Raw genomic sequence first — 22,084 nt, 5'->3', positions numbered from 1 at the left:
TGTTCATTCTGTATGTGTACCTCAATCCATCCCAGTCATGCACGTCAAAGTGGAGCTATGTCCAGTGATAGCAGCTGCTACTGTCCTTTGCTCTTCCCCGCTCAGTTTCATAAGGACCAAACCTTGCGATAAATGGATTCTGCGTTTGTGGGTAAAGGCAGCATGACTGCACCAAGTATATGTCTAATGTCATCATCAGATATGGTTATTAAAATATTAATACTAACTTGTATGTGTCCAATATATGTTTTAATTTCTTCTCAGGTGCAGAATTCCTCTCACTTCACCCTAAGAATGTACTTAAGGCTCAAGACAAAAGTCATAAGAGACAAAAGACTGGGCAGCTTTTCCATCTCTCCAAACTGAAGTTTGACATTTTATCTTGAAGGTGTGTCAAATCAACAAACAACTTCACTGATCAAAGGTGGGAATCAAAAGCAACCAGCAAACTGCTTGGGTCCATATACGGTTCTGAAAAATGTGTAGTATGAGAGGGGCCACAACGAGCTAGTAATCAGCTGGAAATGGAGAAGGTACATCCTGCCCTCTACATATCTCATTCCATCTATCCCTTAAACCTCTTTGCAACTCTCTGACTTGCAGTTGAGCCTCAACTGTCATCTTGCACCTGAATCAAGCAATCTTCAAATCAAAAGTCATGGGCAGTACAACAAATAAGAGCTGGGACCACTACACAAATCCAAAAACCAAAGTAACTTTCTACTAGGTGAAACCCATCCTGACTAGAGAAGGGAACCTTATGAAAAAGGGACACTAAAGTTCCAAGCGTAAAATATTTATACTGGCATACAGTATTTTTCAGAAATGCTCTATAGGAATGAAGTTTTAATTTGAAAGGAGAACTGCCCAAAATTAACTTATTTAAAGTGATACACAAAGTACCAACATAAATTTCAAAGGGCATTTCACACTGATGTAAGTACTTCCCCAGAAAATTGCGAAGTAAATTCACAAATAAAAAGGTGAAGTTTACCTTCATTCATAAAACGTTCTCATTTCTTCTAAATGGCTGCCTTCTTTGAAAAGCGCATTTGCAAAAAAATTCAACAAGTCCTAACTGTTAACGCACACACTCCATCAATCTAAAATGCTAACTTTTTTGTTCCTTTTTTTTTTTTAGTTTTCAAGACACTGACTTTTGAGTGAACGCTTTAAATGTTTTTTTGTGCACAATGAACATATGCCACTGATGCGTTCAGAAGAAACCTTTCCACTGACTGGGACACGAGTTTCCTCTGATTACAGGAAGTCAGAAAGTTCCTGCGTGTTGCACTTTCCTCTATTTGCGCTCATCCAGCCACAAAAACTAAATTTACAGAAGTCCAGATTTCTGTATACTTCAAAAAAGAAGAATCTTTTCAATATTATCTGCTACATATTTTCATGAAGCAGTAAAACTGGCAGGGCACAACCAGTATAAGCTTTATGTACAAATGTGAATCTACAATGAAAACCAAAGGAGTGAAATCTTTGGCCTGTTAGCCTCGACTGCTTAATGCATTGTACATAAAGATTATGGGGTATAACAAACTTAAAAAGGTATCATCACAAGCAGCACCAGGTTTAGTTTTCAGTCTACAAAAAAATACACACACATATATAAATCAATTGCCCAGTTATGTATTTGAATTTATTAACTTTTCCCCAAACTGTGTATATTTATTAGCACCATAGGCATACGTGTAAATTATGTAAATTAAAAATTAGTCAGGCCTAAAGGAGGAAACACTATGCTACTGACTCATGAATAACTGAAAGACAAGCAAAGCTCCCACATATTTTTTTAAATATGTGATTCCAATAGAAATAACAGGCTGTATATGCTGCAAGTGTTCAAGCCACTGTTCTGAAAGTAGGCATAAGTTTTATAGGAAGCAGGACATGCAAAACAAGCATGAGTATCAGCTGAGAACCACTCTTCTCACTAAAGAAATTAATAACCCCATTATCGTCCCCCGCACAATTATCAAATAACCTAGCAGATTTACATTAAGAGAAGTATACTTAATGTTTACTTGTATTTGTCCCATAAGCATTAGTACTACTCTCCTTATATCTACTCTTTCACTCTACTTCTCAAATTTCTTTTACATAGTCTACTATTTAACGTGTTTAAATTACTTTTCATTTCTCCCATTTAACAAACTCATTTATATTGTGTGAGTTATTAAATATTTTACAGTGTGCTCCTGTATTAGCTGTGATGGGATATTATAAAATCTGGGTTCTAACGGAAGCTTCCCTTTTAAGCTGTTATTTGGCCTTGAATAAGTCACTTCCCTCTCACTGAAAACGATTAATGCTATTTTCATTTACAGATGAAAGGCTCTACAAAGCCCCTAAATGTTAATCATGAATACTCCAGATAAAGTTTAGTCAAGAAGGTACAAGGAACCAAAGTACCACCTTGACACTGGATCCTCTTATTCAGATTTACAGTGCAGCAAGCATGCTGATATAAGAATGATTACAAAATAAATATGAACAATACCATTACACAGTTAAAAGTCTCTACTTTTAAAAGAGGTCAAACTTACATCTGAAAGGTCAGTGGGAACACTAACAAAACCTTTTAAAGCAGAGACGATAGAAAAACTAATCATGGTTAAAGAAAATAATCTTAATTTTGAAAGATAATCTGTTGGGGAAGATCAGAAAATACATCAACAGTTTTCAGCTCTGTCAAGCTTCAATCTGTAAAATATAGGCAGATCTTCATCCAGATACACATGTTGCCTTGCTGTGAACAATGTCAGGAGGAAAAAAAAAAAAAAAAAGTTGGAGGAAAGACTGTGTATATCCACATCATACAGGAGGCAGGAGCCACTGGTCACATCCATCACTGCTAATGGAAAATTTTGGGACCCAGAATACAATCATATTCATCAATACTATGTGAGATTAATGACATTAAAAAAAAAAAAAAGTAAATGGGCAGCATGTTGGCATATAAAGCACAGTAGATAAGAAATAATCATCAGCACTGGTCAAGTAACTACTGAGCTTTAAGCTACTCTTAACAATTCAGAAAAGAGTGCTGAGCATGACAATGGGCAGGTAGCTTATAAATACAACACTAAAATTTGTGAAAAGATTACATATTTCCATGGATAATAAAAACACCCACCTACATAAAAATACTTATCAACAAGAAAAATACTATGGGGAAGAACACTCAGGATCAGCACCGTAAACAGTTACAAACCAACAAGAATTTGCAGAGCTCCACGGTAGGGAGATTATTCAACAATTTAGAAATTTTTTTGTAACTTCCTTTAAAACACCTGCTGTTGGCCACTGTAAGTGACAAAACAACATCCTGGATGACAATTAATCTGATGCCAGGTACAATTCTTATGCTAATGTCAGAGTGAAGTCTAAATGCTAAAAATGCACTTCTGGAATTCTAGAAAGATTCTTTTAAACTTTCAAAGAGTTCCATACCTTCTCGAAATTCAAGTCTATTCTCAATACACGTCACACAGCTATAATTCCTCACAACAGGAAAAAGAAAAGGCCAAAAGTCCATTTGTGTAAAAGCTAGAGATTAAATAAAAATACCACTTATTATCAAGCAGGCACAATCCAGGTTTCAAGAAAGATCGTTGAGATATTCATTACCTGTTAGTTCAGAACCAAAGGATATACTGGCTATATGTAGGTCTAAGGGTTAAATAAGACAGCTCACTCAGAAGGTGATGCCAGTAGAGGTCTGTTACAGACCATCAGCTCAAACTAGAGAACAGGAGGATTTTTTTCTGCAAGCCCGTATTTGTAATGTGCTGAAAAAAAAAGTCAAACTGAAGTCTTTTTAATAATGAACCCTAATACCTCAGAATCTTAAGCAGCCAACAGGAAAAACATCAGTTTTGAAAAATTATTAGCAACAGTTTTCTAACAGCAGTCACCATAACCAACACAGAGAAATTATAATATATCCCATTGTAACAGCTAAAACGAGTAAACCACAGGACTAGAAATTGGGGATAGTCTAAGAATTATTGCTCATGATCAGATTACATAGCCAGATAGAGGTTTCTGACATCTATGTAAACATATGATGCACATACATGCTCATATTCCTGAGGTTTCAAAATTTCTGAAGCTGAAAAGAGTGAACAAAATTGATTGGGAACAAAAATCTTAGACAGAAAAGCATGAAAATGCAAACTTCCTTAAGAGGGCTTTTATCTATGGTCAGGCAATTCTACAGCTAACAAAATGGACAACTATGGCTACAGCTTATCCTAGTTGTTCAAAACCTGATGTTTTTGAAAAAAGCAGCAAGTGTAAGGGGAAAAAAAAAGCAGGCTCAACAATGTAGAAAAGGGGAGGCTGGATCACCATCAACATAAATTAGAGTTACGGTGTACAGAAACTGAGAGACATAAAACATCCACGTATGACACAGCCAAGAGTGTTAGTAACAAACACCACCTCAACAACAGCAGAGGCCCATGACTAGACAGAGGTGGCACAAGTGTTAAAAATCATAAGGAAAGATCAAAAATAGTCAATATATACTTTCATTCTATAGTTGGAAAGACTCAAAATGGTGTAATTGTATCACATTATATTGATTTTCTTTCCAACTCATTTGTTAAACAGATGTTCCAGATCAGATGTTAAAAAACATTGAGAGACAAACATTTTAAATCAGCATACTTGTTAAACTTATCCAAGAGTCCTACAGTAGTCAGCCCAGTAAACCTATGATCTGTTGATGCCCTTTTAAAACTATGTATTTTAAAATCTGTATCTGTCTTTAAATGCTAGGGACTGCCACCACGCAGAGGAGTGAAACCTCGGTGTCAAAGGGACAAATCAAGTTTTAAGTCAGTCTGATATGATAGAGAATTCAGACGAGATAACAAGAACCAGTGAAAGACAGATGCATTCAAATGTATTCAAACAATAATTGCATGCCTTATTTTTAAATAGTGGAAAAGATGAATCACTGAAACAAGTCATCCAGAGAAGTAAATGGTAGATTCTCAGTATCTTGATACACTTAAAAAAAAAAAAAAAAAAGCTTAGCCAACTAGAAGTTTAGGAAAAAAAAACCAAAACATTGAGACAAAAACTGATGCTGTACTATATTTAAGGTGAAATGTTCATGTATTAAGATAGAATTGATCCCCACTAATGCACCACTACGTGATGCAGTACTAAATGCAAGTCAACTTAAGCAAGCACATGAACTTTTCACATACACAGAACTAGATTAATTAGTGGTGTGGTAATAATGTTCTTTAATAAACCTAAAATAACAATTTGCCAGCCCATTAACAGAACAAAAAGACCCTCAACTTAAATAGTACACAAGGAAAATGTTGAGGTTTTTTAAATGGAACACAGGATACCATGATACTGTCTCTTTTCTGCTGCATACAATTCAACACCAGTGACATGTGATTTTTCCTATTATTTTCAAACGATTTCCAACCAGGCTTCAGGTCATGTTATGACTCAGTGCTTTTGGGAAATCTACATCTAACCATTAACAAAGGCAAAACACCCATTTCCATTCTGCTTGGTAATTCATCAACCTTTATCCAAAATATGCTGAATGTTGAATGTTCATCTCCAAGGTCTGGATGCAGTTTGACTAACTGCTCCAGCTTGGCTCTTGCTTCTTATCCCAACTCTCAGAGTATAAATATGGTCAACCATTTCTCCTCAAAGACTGTCACATACAGATTCCCGTAAGATTCAGAGTAATCATGCTTTTTTCTATTCAACATCAATAAAAAGAATATGAATTATCAGATTATAACGTTATCCAATATGACAGGGACCTCAAACTCTGCATCATTTTCAAGTCTTTTTTTTAAAAGTATTTGATCACAGGAGCTGTGATATCAGAAAAAAAATTGACATTTGGATAACTAATAAAAATATTCTTAAGCAAAACACAGACTACACTAGCAATCTTCCTAAAAACTGGAAATGGTAGCAGCTATACCCCTTCTTTTGGAGGTCAAAAATAGAGAGTTTAAGCCTCGCTAACATAACAACCAAACACAAGCAAGCAACTCCTTCTATCACATTTAATAGCTCTCTTCCTCTGAGAGCACAACTCAGCCAAAGATCTGAGTTTTTACAGGTTACAGACTGAATCGCTTTGGGCACTTTACTGGGCTAGAAGAAAAATCACACAACCCCTATAGCTTATTTACTACAGAGCAGTGTAGAGTCTAAGTCAAAGAGTTTAGATAACATACCACATTTGCACTCTGCAGACATCACTGGCTCCTGATCCAAAATGTTCTTACATGTGCTAATCAACAAAGCCTCAAATGGACTACGAACTGATTATCTTAGAAACTGTCTATCCTCCACAATTCTCAGCAACAGCTGTTGTCAATTACAGCAGCATACCTAACAGTTTAAGATAAAACTCCTAAGGATGGAGTACAAAGTAAACTTTCTAAGACTTCGTCAACAGAATTCCTTTCAGGGCAAAGTGTAAAACAGTTCTTTGCATAGCCCTTCCCCAGTGAAAAATGAAGTTACAATAGCAACAACAACGCAGAGACAGCAAAGTTCATCGCTACATTAGGGTAAACCATAGGCAGGCAGAGAATGTATAAGACTATACCACCAAATCACATTTTTCTTGCACATTAATACGAGGTACCAAAGTCCAAAAGATGCAAGTGCAAACAAAAGAGAAAAGAGCAACGCTTGAGTAAAGCCAACACTGTAATGCAAAGAAGGAAAAATGCATGAGGAATGTTTTCACTTACATTTCTCAAAGTTAAGTGCCACTCGCAGGTGGCACGGTATTTTAAGAAAAGCTCTGAACAATTTCTGTGTGACAAGTGAGCTTTGCTAATATTACAGCAGAAACGGAAAGCTATTTGTAAAAAATCAAGTTCCTGGCTTCCTAAGATTTCTGAGAAGGTGAAATGAAGTGAAACATACAAGAATCCCATCAGTTTAATTAATCATTAAACAAAGCTACCAGTACAAGCCTTATTTAGTCGCCTTCTCATCCACAAAGCTGGAGAACAGACTCTTGTCTTCATCTCACTAACAAAAGGATGCCATTAACATCTTCTGAAATGTTCAGTTGTCATAGTTTACCATATCTGTAGTATCTAAATTACAAAGCCATCATAAAATCTAGAGGGGAAAGAAATGCACCTTCTTCCCAGTATGTGCTTATATGTAAAAACAGTAATTGCTCATGTTCTCATACTTTGTTATGAACTGAAGTTCATTACGTGGGTTCACAGTTCATACAAGGGTAAGCTCCTGTTGTTGGCTCAGCAGCAGAGCTACCAATTTCAAGTAGAAAATACACACATTTAAAAACTCAACAATTTCTCTAGAGTAGGCTGTGTCTAATTCTGTGTTTTCCTGATAGCCTGAATGTACTACATAACCTTAATTGTAACAACTCCAGTAATCACTACTATTATATATATACATATGACTTTTAGGGTTAACAGCATTTAGGCCGTACGTGGGTCACGTGTGTCAGGAAAAATGAAGTTTGACAACTAGCAATTTACAATTATGTTAACTCAGACAACTATTACGTTTACCAAAAAAAAGGACTGGTTTCAAAAATAGAAGTCATTATCATCCACAAACAATGTCTTTTTCTTAATGACCAGTTTTAGCTCTTATGGTATTTCAACCTGCGAGCTGCAAATGTAACAGTGGATGATGAATCAGAGGTGGGATCTAGGATTAATTTAACTCAATGTTTCACGACCCTCAAATTTTAAAAAATATTTTCAATACCAACAATCAGCCCACATTTATTTGGAAAACATTTTTGGAAGCTTTAGTTTTCACAGAGGTATTAAGAGTAAATAGCTGAATTAGTGTGTGACAAGTAACAGAACTGACAAATAACAACTTTAATGAACATTCATTGGTCTGAAAAGAAATACTTCTCTTATGTGGTGCTTTTTAACCAGGTTTCAGAGTACTTTGTAAGGGAAGGCAAGCAGGAGAGTAAAGCAGTGCATGAATACAGTAGAGCTGAGTGGCAGAACTAGAAGAGTATTCTTTTCTCCCGAGTCCCATCCCAGTACATTTTGGAACACTAATTCTTTCACATATGAAGTAACAATTTTGGTGTTTGTTAGGTATTCGAAAGCGTATATACCACTGAAGCAATGTTATGTCAGTATGATGGAACAAATATTTCTTAAAAACAGACCATAAAGCCTCCAGGATGTGTAATACCATAGGATATGTAGCTAAACTAAACTACTAATGGGTACAGTACAGCAATCTAAGAGTATAAAACTCTCAAACGGCTAAAATGTGCTAATTGCAGCCCTCGCACTGAAATCCAGACTTCTATACCACTTGAACTACTATATCCTAAAGAAAAACAAGTGTGACAGTTAAACATCTACCACTGATGGCAATAAACTGGACAGCTAGCACAGACTGAGTCAGATAGGTGAGAACAGGGAGGAAGAGAGGCTCTAGGGCAGGAAAAGTGGAGGGAAACCAAGCTGCTTCTAAAAACTCTTTTTCAAGGCCTAGGGGGGAGGAAATCACGAAGACCTTAACTTCCCTTTTCAGCCACCAGAATCACCAACAACAACAATAAAAAAAATCCAGAAGGGGAAACGTTGTGACAAAATCTGCCTCCTCCTCCTCCCTCCCTGCTTTCACCTGCCAGAAACGAGGCTCTGGCTCCAGAGATCCCTGCCGGGGAGGTCCTGCCCTCAGCAAGCCCCGGGCCGAGCCCCGGGCCGCCACCCTCTCCGGCGGGCAGCCCCGCGGGAAAGAGCGTGAGGAGGCCGAGGAGCGGCGGCGGCAGCCCGGTGCACGCAGGCCTCACCGCCCCTGCCGGCCCCGCTGCTGCCCACTGACGGCCGGGGGCGGCGGGACCAGGCGCCGCCGCCGGGGAAAGGCCTCCGCGGGGGCCGAGGCGGGGGGCGGCGCACTTTGACTGCAGGGAGGCCGGCGGGGAGGGGGGCAAGCGGGTTAAGGGGAGCAGATGCTCTGGAGCTGGTTTTACCTGCTGCTGCTGCTGCTGCCTGCAGTGGCATGAAGATCTGGCTCAGCCTCTCTCTCTCTCTCTCTCTCTCCCCCTCTCTCTCTCTCTCTCTCCCCCTCCCTCCCCGCCTCCCTCCCTCCCTCCCTGCGCGGCACACAGACCCCCGCGCCGGCCCGGCGCCCTGCGAGGGACGCGGGGCAGGGGGAGGCGGTGGGGGAGGCCCGGGGAAGAGAAGGGAAAGGAAGGGAAGGGGAAGGGCTCCCTGCCCGCACGCGGGGACGCGCGATAGCGCCGCCCACCACCACCACTCCCGCTCCCTCCGCGCAGGCGCCGGCTGCGCCATGAGGCCGCGGCCGCCCACACCGCCCGCGGCGCCGCGCCTGCTCCTTGCGCCCGCCGCCGCGGTTGGGCGGACGCGGGGCTGGGGGTGCGCGGGCAGCCGGGCGGCAGCGGCCCGCTCGGGCTGGCGAGGCGGCGGAGACGGAGACGGAGACGGAGACGGAGACGGAGACGGAGACGGAGAGGGAAGGGCTAGGGCTAGGGCTAGGGCTAGGGCTAGGGCTAGGGCTAGGGCTAGGGCTAGGGCTAGGGCTAGGGCTAGGGCGGGGCCGTGGCTTCCCTCGTCAAGGGCTGTGGCGCGGCTCGGCTGTCGGCGGCTCCTCGCGAGCCCCGGCGGACAAGAGCAAAAGGGCGCTGGGATTCTTTGAAATCAGCAGGTTTTCCGTTTGTTAGGGGCCTCTCCCCCGCTGAGGAAGCCCGGGGCGCTTTTATTTATGTAAAGCGTACGCAGAGTAGTTACCAGCCACGCACGGCGGGGTTGAGGGGGGAAGCAGCTTAAAATGAGGTAATTTAACGTGAATCCAGTACGTTGCTCCCTGGAAGCAACTGGCCGGGTTCAGGCCGCTTGGGAAACTTTATCGTGGAAGGGAAGGAGGTGGTGGTGTACGAAGGAACCGTGCCAGGCTGTGTTTGCAGGGCCCAGGCTGGCCAGGCCTGTCTCTGGCTGGAGGCCTGGGAGGGCCGGAGGTGCGTGCCCACGTCCTGGTGGCCCTTGTTTTCCCAAGAAATGGAGTAAATCCTCTAAGCACGTTTTTCTACAAACGGGTAGCAGTTCACGTGAGACAAAACACTTGAATTTGCAAGGCAGACTTGGATTGCTGGTATGCATTTGAGATCTGCTTAATCAAAAAGACTTGCTTGCTTAAGTTTTGGGGAAATCTGGTAAATTGCCATTTGCTTGGCATTGGCTCTTTCTTCATTAACCCTGAAGGAATGTCAACTATTGTAGAGGACCACCTAGTATTGGAGAGTTCATTTTACTTGAAAAAAAAAACTGCAAGGTATATATTTATGCAACCGTTTGAAGATGAAGTGAAGAGCTATGTGTACAACGTTGCTCTTTGTGACAATTGTATAATTTCTAATTATGCTTGATAGAGTCCAAGCTTTTTCTTGGGGACTCCAATACGAGACAGAAAGGACAAACTAGAGACGTACTCCATCATCCATACTAGCTGAAGCAGAATTATTATCTGAACCCGAATCTTGGAAAAATGAGCCTAAGCTGGTACTGTTTGACTATTAGGTGATGCTTCAGGGCAACATCGGAAGAAAGATGATCAATCTGGGATATACCTAGAAACGTGAAACAGGAATAAAACTTAGTAAGCTTAGTAATAATTACATGATGAATGTATTGTAGCTAATCTCTGAAGACATTTTTTATAGTTTCCCTGATTCCCAGAGAGGAGCTTTTTTGCTTTGTGGGCCATTTCAGGGCAAGATAATCAGCCCATCTATGTGGTTTTGCCAGATACTTAGAGAGGAAGTCTTAACTCCATGCCAGTCTACAGATGTTTTTGATTCCCAGATGTTTGATGAAAAAAAAGAGAGACCAGACTAGGTTCCGGCCTGCTGATGATAGTGTTTTACAGCAATGCATTTAAATTCCTTGCAATAACAGAATGTTTAAAGTAGAAAGAGCCATTTAAAGTTAAATGTTATTAGATTTAAAAGCAAAAACCACAGGGCAAAAAAACCCCAGAGGCATGAGAATTTCCTTGCATGTCCATATATCTGTTAATTTCAATCAGATCATTTCATTTTCTGTTTGAAATCATGATTTTCTGTTTGTCTCTCCTTACATTTATTTTGTGTTACAGCAGATCTTGATACTAAAAAAAGCCAAGCAGCCAAGCATATAATTCTTGTCTAGTAATATCATGTTTTGAATACTTCGAACAGCTCAGTGATGAAATGATAATTTTGTTCAGTATAGGGCATGGCATTTGTTTTAGAAATCATACAGCCATCTACAGTCAGTCTGCATATATCACAGTGACCTGTCCACTATAAATACATGGAAATACCTATTTTCTGCTTTTGGAATGCAGTGATTGTAGAAAAGAACACATGCGAAAGTAGCATGTGCTTGGGAGATGAAATGGCAATGTAAAGAATTACAGCACATTGTATGTTGAAGATATAGGTGTATAGGCAGGATTCACTAAGTACAAATTTTACTGGAAGTATCAAAACCTTTTCTCTATAAACCTGTAGATTTGTGCTACTGTTAAAAAAAAAAGTATGCACCTGCCTTTGGCACATACTCCCACTGCGTACTCAAATCAGGCAATTGTGAGTTGTCTAAATAACTACTGGAGTTAATTATATGAGCATAGGATATCTAACTGTGCATGCACTTAGGGGATGTCTTAAAAGATTTGTCCCTCTCAGTATTCTCAATATGAAAATTTTCCCATGGAAAATAAAACCTAGAACAAAAGCCAGCAGGAAAAACAACAACAGAATCTGCCAAAAGTACTTTATTCTTGTTTCATTGGCAATCAATTGTTAGGCTCATTGTAACACTTAAAATGCCAATTTAAGCATGAATGGAGGTACCACCCCAAAATTAAAACTTTGTAAGGGGATGAATCCCTTTTACTTACACAACAATAAATGGAAAAATAAATTCCAAATATTATTCTTTTCTGTATTTCCAAGATTATGGGGGGTTGAAAACAAACTTCTTAGACTTTCTCAGTTTATGTTCAAAATATGTCCTGCTGCAGAATCACAAGTAAAGGTGTGTAGGCTTTGTATAGGTGAAGAAAATAATGTTTGTAGTTCAATATTCCTAATTTCTTATATTAGGTGTTGACTGAAATATTCTTAAGGTTAGAAATATTTTTTAAATTTTACTTGGCTGCTCATTGGAATTATGAAAAATCTTGGTTTATATTTAGTTACCTTATTAGTTACATTGTTCATTTAAATAGTTTAGTCTGCAATCTAGCTAAGTTTTATACAAGTTCTTAACATCTCAAATGTAAGTGGTATCCATACCAGAAAATGCATATGTTGCTTGCACACCTGTAATGGTAGAAGCCAATGTAAGAGTAAGAAAAGTGGAAAATGCTGACGTTCTGTATTCATTCTTTTCAGGTCTCACCTGGTAGAGTATCTAGAAATACATTCTAGTTTCCAATCCTTGGCAGAGGGGCATGTCCAATTTGATTATCAACTATAGAGTAAAGCTATTACAAGCATATGAGCTAGTTAGCAGGATTTCATCTATTTTGAAAGAGTATAGTTTAGATTTGCCAGTTTAATAAAATATAAAGTAAAAAATCTTAACTTTTTGGCTTAGTTAACTCACGCATGCAAACAATATAAAAATTTCCACAGATTTTTAATATATATTTATGTGAATTATATACATGTATTTTACTGAGTGCATATACATATATAATTGTGTGCATATACAAATATATAAATATACATACACGCATTAGTTGTATTTTAAATTGCAACAGTATCTTGTTTGGATTTCGTATTTGACCTGTAATCCAGGAAATTTTGCAGTCTCCGGAATCTGAAAAAATCTCAGGAAAGTTTTAATGACTGCAGCTTCTCCTGTGAGTCAAAAGAAGCTCCACTTCTGTATCAACTGTATTCTGATAGAGAAACTAAGAGATACTTGTAGAGTATTTCTAGCATTTGTAAACCCTATAATGAGGTGTATTCTAGACACACCCATTAAGAATAGATTTACATTGATTTTAAATTTGAGGAATTTTCTTCCAGTAGAGTCTGTTTGACACCATTGTCAGCTTGCAGTTTCCATTGTAAATATTCACTTATTCACCCTCAAGTTCTTTTGTAGATTATTTTAAAATACTTTACTTAACCGATCATAAGAAAAAAAATAATTAGAAGTTTTGTTCTGTCCTTTTCAGTCTTCATCTGTACCTTTTTGTGGAAGAAAGTAAAAAAAAAGTTTTGCTTCTGAATTACAATATAGCTTGGCCATAGACATTCACACTTTAACTGAAATAGGTCTTAAATAATTTTAAACTTCTTGGGTTTAGTGGAGTTTAGGTATGCTCTCAGTGAACCTATATGTCAAGTGATAGGATTGAGTGTAATTCTCCTGTTATTATTTATGCTTCCCGAATATCTAACCAAAAATTCAGTGTCTTCTTCCAGTAGAAAGCCAAACATCTCATGCTTAGTAAAATACATAGCTTGACATCCTGACAGTTATGTTCAAAATGATGAAATTCATCACTTAAGTTTGACAAAGGGGTGCTAATTAATGCGTTCTGAAAATTTTCAAAGGCATCAAGCAAAGTGGAGTGAGCAAGAGGAATAGAGACTGACGAACTACTGTTGGAAAGAATAAAAAGAAACATGTACTCCAGACTAGCTCAACTAAAATTTGCCACAGGTGAGACTTCCTCTGAAAGGTAAAGAAACCAGCCTTCTGATCTTGAAACACATGGTGCATCAGCAGAGAGTCATATCAGCATAATCTGATGTACCACATAGATCAGTGCCCAGAAAGATGGAGAAACTGGTTAGAGCGGAGCAAGGCTATACAAAGATTTAATGCAGAAGGGCAAAAAGAAAATAAACTAGATATCAGAAAAACTTCCTGCTAAGAGTATTGAAAAGTACACAGTGATTCCTGTCAATATTAGTGTCCAGGGCAACATTTCTGCATGTGGTGCCTTTGCTCCCAGTTCAGGCAAAACCATCCATTGACACTTAAGTTCCGTTGATTTCAGCAGAGCTTAAGTGCTTTCCTGAATCGAGGCTAATTAAGTGCATCACATACAAATACTCGTGTGCATAAATTGTTTACAGGATTGGGGCTTTAGGGCTTGTCTAAACAGAGACACTCAGGAAAATTAATCCAAATTAACTAAAGGTATGAATTTAAAGTGGATTAGTTAAACCACATTAAACCCCAGTGTGGACTGGGGTTTAATGTGGTTTAACTAATCCACTTTAAATTCACTGTTTTAATTACTTTGGATTAACTTTCCTGAGTGTCCCTGTTTAAGCAAACCCTTAGTGTATTGAATAAAGTCCCCAAATGAGTCAAAATAGACCCCAAACTAAATAAATAGCAATTCTGCATTGGCAAGGGATGAAATCTTTAATTTTTACAATTCCAGTGACTGTGTACCACCAATGTGCCGAGGAACAGCGGCAGCGAGATCAAATTGCAATCAGTGAACATGACGATGGAACTAAGCTGTGAAACTCCAAGCTGTGTAGGAAGGGCTGGCCTGAGAAAAAATCGGAATAAAACCCAAATTTTCTAGTCAATCTTGTGTACTTCGGCAATATTAAACTGCAATTTAAAAATAAAGATCAGATTTATTTCCGCTTAAGCTGGCAAGACCAGTGAAGGTACTGTGGTTGCCAATACAGTCTGTGATGGCTAGCAAGGAAGCCAAAACTGGCAAGAGAAGTAAGATAAGCCTTATTTATGTAAATAAGAAACCATTTGTATTTAATAATAAGCTATTACTTCTGATTAGCCACTTAAATATGATATATAAATAAAGCACTCAAATAGCAGTTGATATTATTATTTTGATAAATGAACATTTGTGTTCTTTTGAAAACTGCAGTCTGATTCCCAGGGTAGCATTTGCTTAGAGTTCCACTGGAAGTGGTGGGACTTCATTAGGCTTTGAATTGGGGGCCAGCACAGCAGCTAGGCTCTTCAGGTGCATTAAAAATGTAACGAGGGACAAACGTGGGATTGCAAGACATACAAATTAACCGACTGTGGATAGAAATTTTTTTTATTTTTTTTTTATTTTTTTTTAGTAAATAAATAAATAAATAAAAAACCATTGATAACTACTCAATTTGGCATGAAATATCAGACATTCGTGGCCAGACACCCAGCTGGTGTAAGTGGGCAGATGGTCCTATCTTTACTTAGAAATGATAAGTTTGGGAAAAATTTTGGGGTTTTGGTTTTTTGGTTTTTTTTTTAGTTTAAGCAAAATCTGTTCCTCTGCTGAAAGTGACAATTCTTTAAATAAAAATATTGTTGAAAAAGGTTAGTCTTTTTGTATTTAAGCTGTGTAATTCAGTTTTGGTATTTCAAACTTGAAACTTGCTACAAGACTAATACTGCCTTTAGCTACACTGCTGAAAGCGCCTGCATCCTGACTGCTTTACAGCCCTGGTCAGATATACATGCGTGAGGCTAATGTCATAGCCATGTTTCCATAAAATAAAAAAAAGTGCCTGTGATTAATACTCCTAATAGTAATATGTGCTTAAGGCTCGGTAACTGGTGATCCTCACTGAAGGGGCTGTTTTTAAGCGTTCTCTGCCTTGCCCATTTATTTCAAAATATTGCAAAGCAGTTTGAAAGTGACAGGGATGATGCAGTTCTGGTAGGCTCCCCCTGCTGCCCCCGCTCCCCGCAGAGCGGCACAGCCCTCTCCGAGCACAGCTTTCCTTTGTGGCCTGACAGGTCTTCTGTCTTGCTGCTGACACTTGGTAAAGGGAAGGGACTAAAACTAGTGAAGTGAAGACAGAAGCAAGGCAAGAAGATGGGGAAGGAAGGCAACCACACTGAAGACAGGACAGGTGGGAGAGAGTCAAGGTAGAGCACCTGCCCATTCTCCAAAACTGATAACAGAAAAGTAGCAAATTGGAAGTTCGAGTAACTTTACTTCTGACGGCTTTTTTAATCTTGTTCTGCTGTCCAGCTGCTTCAGTAATTTTTCTTCCTCTGTAGTTAGCTTTTTTCCCCTCAGTCCCTTTTCACATATAACTTTATGCTGTTTTTTTCTAAAAATAACCCCAAATCTTAAAGCTGTTGTTCTTGAACACTAACGTACTGTGCCAATAATTATTTTATCCTGTCCTTTCACTAGCCCAGAACATAATTAAGAATGTTCCCAGCTGTTCAGTTCTTGATGCAGGAGATTATTTCAGCTTACATTGATCAGAATAACTGGCCATGCACACTGTTGCTAGTGTGCAGGTAGAGTATAAGTGGAAGTCAGGAGCAAGAGTACAGAAAAGAAAGGAAAAGAGAGTGTTGATTTTCACTTTGATTTTTATATTTCCAGAATTTTATTCAATAAAAGCATATCCCCATGAACAGGTGAAAAAACACACATTTGCTTTTGTTTATGCTGAAAATGACTGTTCCCCTGGTAAGCAGAAAACAGTAGTTCTGATCCATGCCCTATTTTGGAGAACTCTCATTTAGTGCCGAAAGGAATTTGAGGGCAAGAGCACCTCTTTCATTACACTGACTCCCACTTGTTTTTTACAACAATTAAGTGTAAGCCCTTCAGCAGCACAACTGTTACGATTTTTATGGGTCTTAAAAGGGACACTGACAATTTGAAATGAGTGAAATATCATACACTGAATAGTGACAATTGTTTATGGCACTGTTTTTCCATCTTGCAGCATTAAAAATGTGTTTTAAATTTTCTTTTTTCCTCATACGGTGTTTGTGTGGGCCAGACAACAGTACAGTAATTGCCCTCTGGCTCCGCAAAATGTACACAGGATCCTCTGTGCTTGAGCACAGTCTTTTCTTCTCTGGTGATCTGATGTAGCAGCATGCCTCTTCACCAGAGGGGTGTCCTAGAAAAGGAAGGAACTCCCTCTCTAAGGTGTTTTCAAAATAATATTACTTTTTATTGCCACAATTTTCATTCAAGGATTTCACAAAAGCTTTAAATGTGTCATTGAATATTCAGATTAGTCCTAAAAAATACTTGTCAGTCATAGAGTAGCGTGTGGGAAGGATGAATTTAGGAGTTCACAGCCACAAAGTCAATCAAAAACAAAGAACGCTTCTGCTGAATTTATCATATCCGTTAACCTCATTATGATAGTGATTGTCTGGGGTGCATTTTAGTGTAATAACTGGTGAGAGATTGGGAAGGGATGAAGCAACTGTTTCCTCTGAACACTTTATGCAGTGCTGCCAGGGGAAGGCTGTCTTATTTCTGTTCTCTCTGTAATTCTTCTTTCCCCTTTGAGTGAACCAAGGGAACTGGCCCTATTCCTATTCGAATAAACCTTTGTAGTGTTTGAGTGGCCAGCAGAAGACAGTGGAAAAAATTCACTTTGCCAGTGTGAAGACGACTAAAGACAACGACCATTATTTACCTCTATACTTCTGCCCTCATTGAACAGCTGTTCATTTTTTCTGTTGGTATTAGGTGGGGGTATAAGTGATACGTTGGTAAGTTCCTGCAGGAGCGAAACTACGCAGAAAATCTAAGGGCATTTATCTGCACACAGGAGAGCAGAACACAAGGAATAAACTGGAGAATATAAACTAGTTAGACTTACTTTGACTTGGCTCTGAAGTGTAATAATTTCAAAGTAGTATAAATTGCTTCCTACAATAAGGAGGCTGGAGCTGGAGGCAAGGGAATGGCAATGGATGTTGTATGCTTTGACTTTGTCAAAGCCTTTGATACAGAGAGGTAATCTTCTTACCACTAGCACTTATATTTTTTCAGCACTTGCGAGACTGCATCTGGAGTACTGTGTCTAGTTTTGGGCTCCCTAGTACAGGAAAGGCGTTGACATACTGGAGGCAGTCCAGTGGAGGCCACCATGCTGGTCAGAGGGCTGAAGAACATGATGGACAAGGAGAGGCTGAGAGAGCTTGGCCTATCAGCCTTTAAAGAAAAGGGGAGACCTTATTGCTGTCTATAACAACCCGATCAGAGGATACAGAGAAGACAGAAACAAACTCTGCTTGGAGTTGCACAACAATAGTAAGGGAGGCAACAGACACACGTAGGAGCATGGGAAATTCCCATTAGATATTAAGAATTTTTTTTTTTTTTACTATTATATTGGTCAAATACTGGCAGAGGTTGCTCAAAGATCTCCATTCTTTGAGGTATTCTAGACTGAGCTGGACATGGCCATGAGCAACTTGATCTAATTAGACCTGCTTGAGTAGGTGGCTGGACAAGACAGCCCCCAGAGGTCCCTTCCGACCTAAGTTGTTGGATGATTCTATGAAATTGCACATCTCTCTTCTTTGGATGTTTAGAATGTGTTTTACAAGTGGTAGGAAAGTTTGTTTTCTCTGGGCATCCTGTAGAAGGTGTTGAAGAAATGAAAAATCTCTCTAAACATTAGTACATGCAGAAACTACATTCCAAATTTCTTTCAGTCCCTTACAACAGGTCAGGCTCTCTGCCATTGAATTTGATATCTAAATTTAAAAGCCAGTTTCTTTTCCCAAATCTGAACTAGATAGAGCTCTTCAAGAAGATCTATAATTATAAATACAATTAAGTTTTTGTTGTTTCTTTTTCTTTACTCTTTACAAGGATGAGTGTCTGAAGACTTGCAAAGATCTGCAGTGAGGACAAACCCAAACCAGTCCTCCAATTTTCTATGTAGTCTCAGCAGGGACTGGGAAAAGGAAAATGGCTTTCCTCTGCCATTGTTTCCTCTAAAATCTGAAGTCAGCTAAGGCATGCAAAGGACACACCTTCTTTTTCAAACAATTAATTTTCTATTTCCTTGAACCCTTTTCCTTCCCTTCCCTCTGACCAAAATCCCAATGTGGTGTAGATTCCTCCTTCCTTGGAGAGCTTTGGTATGGCAGAATTCTTTCATGAAGAAAGTTTTGTGTGTACAGTCCTTGTAAAAAACACATTCTTTCTCACTTTTCAGGTAGCTAGTCTCTTCATTCATGTGACATTCTCAGTCACTTGCCCATTGTCACAAAATCTTCCAAATTGTACAGAACATAAATTTGTACTATAAAAAGATGCCCAAGCAAACGAAACAGATCCCTTGAGCATGCACACATTCTTTTCTTTACCAAAAACATCTTTCTAATATGTTATAAAGGCACAGAGAACACAAGCCTATTTTTTGCTTTGCTGTTCCTTTCTGAAATGCACTAATTCATTGAACCCATTTTAAATGAAAATATTCTTGAGATCACAAGAAGTCAAGCTCTTAAACATTTTTAAAATGTCTCTCAGTAAGAAAAGTCTTGTTGTGTCCTTTGTTAAATACTGACTTCAAACCATGATTTCTGCATTGAGTTTTATTAGCAGTCAGTAAGCAAATTTGAAGAGCCTGATCCTGCATTGCTGACACCATGCTGGATGAGGCAGAAATAAAACAGCACACTGGAAATTAGATTAAAGGCCAAGTCTGCAACTGTTATTGAAATCCAATAACTCAAACTGCAGTCTTACCAGCAGTTAATAGTCCCCATGGTGCTAAATAATCATAAAGCTTGAGGGTATCTACTATTGTGCCAGCACACCAATGAGATGTAACCATCCTTGCCCCAGGAGTTGTAAAACAAAAGCCATTCTCCCATCAAAGGCCAAGTTTTCTTGAGGGGGGACTGATACCTGTGTAAAGAATTGGTAATGTCTTCTATGACCTTTTGTAATTCCTTTCCCTATCTTTACCAAGTCTACACAAAAACCTTGGAAAGGAAAATCAGTTTCTCTTGCAAAAAATGCAAGTGTCAATCTGCAACATTAGCAGCCGAACTCAGATAGTTCAAAGGCACCACGCAAAGGACTTCTTTTTAGCTAGACAAGTGTAAATACATCCCTTTTAGTTATGACCGATCTCCAGACAATGTATGTTCCTATCCTAATCTTGAACACAATTGCTTTTGACTTCCCCAGGGACAAGTTTTTTTCATGTTACTTCAAAGGAAAATGAAAACAAGAGAAAGAAAGAACTCGAAGGTTTTAAACTTCATACAATGTGCTCAGTTCTCCTTGACTATCAGTTTCATCCTGAGCAGAAGCACTTGGGTCAGTTGGAGTGAGTTGTGAGACCATGAGTCATGCAGAGACCAAGTGTCCTGTTCTTCTCAGCGTAAATCTTTATACAGGATGAAACAAAACTTCTTCAAGTAGCGTCAATGAGAGGTAGGTGAGTTAAAAGGAAGATGCCTGAACATCCATGTTCCTGCATTGTCACTCTGTTCCTGAATAGCAAATGCTAAATGGAAGAGCAACTTCTTCACCAAGTGTGTTCTTTCTAGCAAAACAGAGTAAGTGGGAACAGTATGAAAATAATCAAATGCAGTTAGTCTTTGTTGAACTAACATTCTTTGCTTGTGATATCAGGCAAATTCTTGGAATTTGCCTGATACCACAGTAGAAGACATGGATAAAACTGGATCTTCACTTACTGAGGTCACTGTAGGTTTGGCTACTAAGTTCAGCCAGAGGTGGTTTTATTCATGAATAAGGACAAACTCTTTGGGAGAGCTCTGATGAGGGTATCCCATCTAATAAGTGTTTCTTTGAAACAAAGGCTGAGTTTAAAGACTTAATTCAATGAGAGCTTTAGCTCTCAAGAGCTGCCTTTTTAAGACACTATTTCAAACAAATCTATACAGCCCTGCCACTCATTCTGCTCATACAGTCTTTCAGTAGCTACTGCAGCTACCAGTTATGGGAGAAGAAAATATTTCAGGCACAGCTAGTAGTAATGTTAAATACCTTGTTTGTGTTCAATGGTAGGAGTCTTTTTTTGTGGAATCCATCCGATCTCCATGAATATTTTTTCACTACCTTGCTTATCCTGCTGACTAAACATTTTGGTATTGTCACAAATGAGAAAAAAAGGGTGACAGCTGAACAATCACAAAGACCTTTTCTTCTGTTTCAAAATAGGAATGATTTCAGTAATGTAATAGGGAGCATTTAGCTCCATTCAAAAGAAAATGTAAAGGTCTGTGGCATGAAGAGGCCAAGTGCTTTAAATACAGCATTAAAAAAATCTGATGGACAGCCATCTTTGCCTGGTGTCACTGAGGTCTGACTGTTCCCAGCGTCTTTTGGACCATAGCCAGCCTCTTTATTCCAATGTTAAAGAAAAGATAGATAAGACTCAAGTTTTTAATTTTCATTCCCCAAATTTGGATATCATCTTCAGAAGTTTCAGATTTATGTAGTCTCATAATATGCCCTGGAGATACCACGTACCTAATTATTCTTGTTCATTATCACCCCTTGTTTTGTATAAATTGCTGTTATGTTGAGATTTCTCTTCCCCTTTTATTAAGGCAGTTAACCATTTACCAGTTTTATATGAATTATCATAGAAAAATTTATTTGCTCTATAAAAATAATTGGCTTCTTTAACAGCAATATTATTCAATAGTGCCTTAATCTGTAGCAATTCTACATAAGCTTTTTACTATGGGATTTTTGATGTTCTAATTTTTTATTGTTAGCTTTGCTAATAGCTCCGATTTTTCTTGCCTTTGGCAATTCCTAATTTCATGACATACACCTAAAATCCAGCTTCTAAAAGTCACTTTGAAAGCCTTCAGTACACTATGATACGAAGCAGAGACCAAATTAAAATTTATATATTCCTTGATTTTCGTTTTAATGGCTATTAGAAATTCTTTATCCTTAAGTAATAGAGTATTGAATCTCCAATGCAAACCATTTTTATTCTCCTCTCTTCGAATTATCTCTATTATTTCACTGGTATATGATCAGATAAAAGGAATCCATGCACTTTAATTCTCAATTTACTCCCAAACAGGTTTTTGTCTCTGCAAAAAATGCCTTGTCTCATATAAGACTGATTTTCCACAGAAAAGGAGTCTGAACTTAGTTCATTGGGGTCAGCAGAACTACTCACAAGTTCAGAAAATAAAGCTGCTTATCTTCATGTTTGTAAATTTAAGTCTTGCAAGCATTTATTTCCTTTATTTTTTTAACTACAAAGTATCCACCTTCCATTGAACTTTCGGCTGAACTGAAGTAATTTTTC

The 22,084-nt window shown here is 38.7% G+C and overlaps 1 protein-coding gene and 1 long non-coding RNA gene across 7 annotated transcripts in view; one reads left to right on the top strand and one right to left on the bottom strand.

The window, feature by feature from the left end:
* Positions 1-9,274, bottom strand: part of TBC1D5 (TBC1 domain family member 5) — a 330,026-nt gene extending 320,752 nt beyond the window's left edge. For 3 of the 4 annotated variants that reach the window (XM_072854018.1, XM_072854017.1, XM_072854022.1), the window contains exon 1: positions 9,017-9,274. The gene's annotated coding sequence lies outside the window, so the exon portion shown is untranslated. The remainder of the gene's footprint in view (positions 1-9,016) is intronic. The other variant, XM_072854019.1, reaches the window with a different exon arrangement.
* A 345-nt stretch (positions 9,275-9,619) lies between these two features.
* LOC140647092 (uncharacterized) lies at positions 9,620-20,211 on the top strand. 3 transcript variants are annotated; one of them, XR_012040667.1, is made up of 4 exons: positions 9,620-10,155; positions 10,581-10,659; positions 13,619-13,727; positions 19,969-20,211. It is a non-coding gene; the product is annotated as an uncharacterized lncRNA (long non-coding RNA). The 3 variants fall into 3 exon arrangements; XR_012040665.1 differs by lacking the exon at positions 19,969-20,211 and adding an exon at positions 14,461-14,808; XR_012040666.1 differs by lacking the exons at positions 10,581-10,659; positions 19,969-20,211 and adding an exon at positions 14,461-14,808.
* Positions 20,212-22,084: the final 1,873 nt, after the last annotated feature.

Source organism: Ciconia boyciana, chromosome 2 (genome assembly GCF_034638445.1).
Source record: "Ciconia boyciana chromosome 2, ASM3463844v1, whole genome shotgun sequence".
In the NCBI taxonomy this organism is placed as follows: Eukaryota; Metazoa; Chordata; class Aves; order Ciconiiformes; family Ciconiidae; genus Ciconia; species Ciconia boyciana.
Note: the sequence above shows the minus strand (reverse complement) of the source record. Positions and strands in the feature narration are given on the sequence as shown.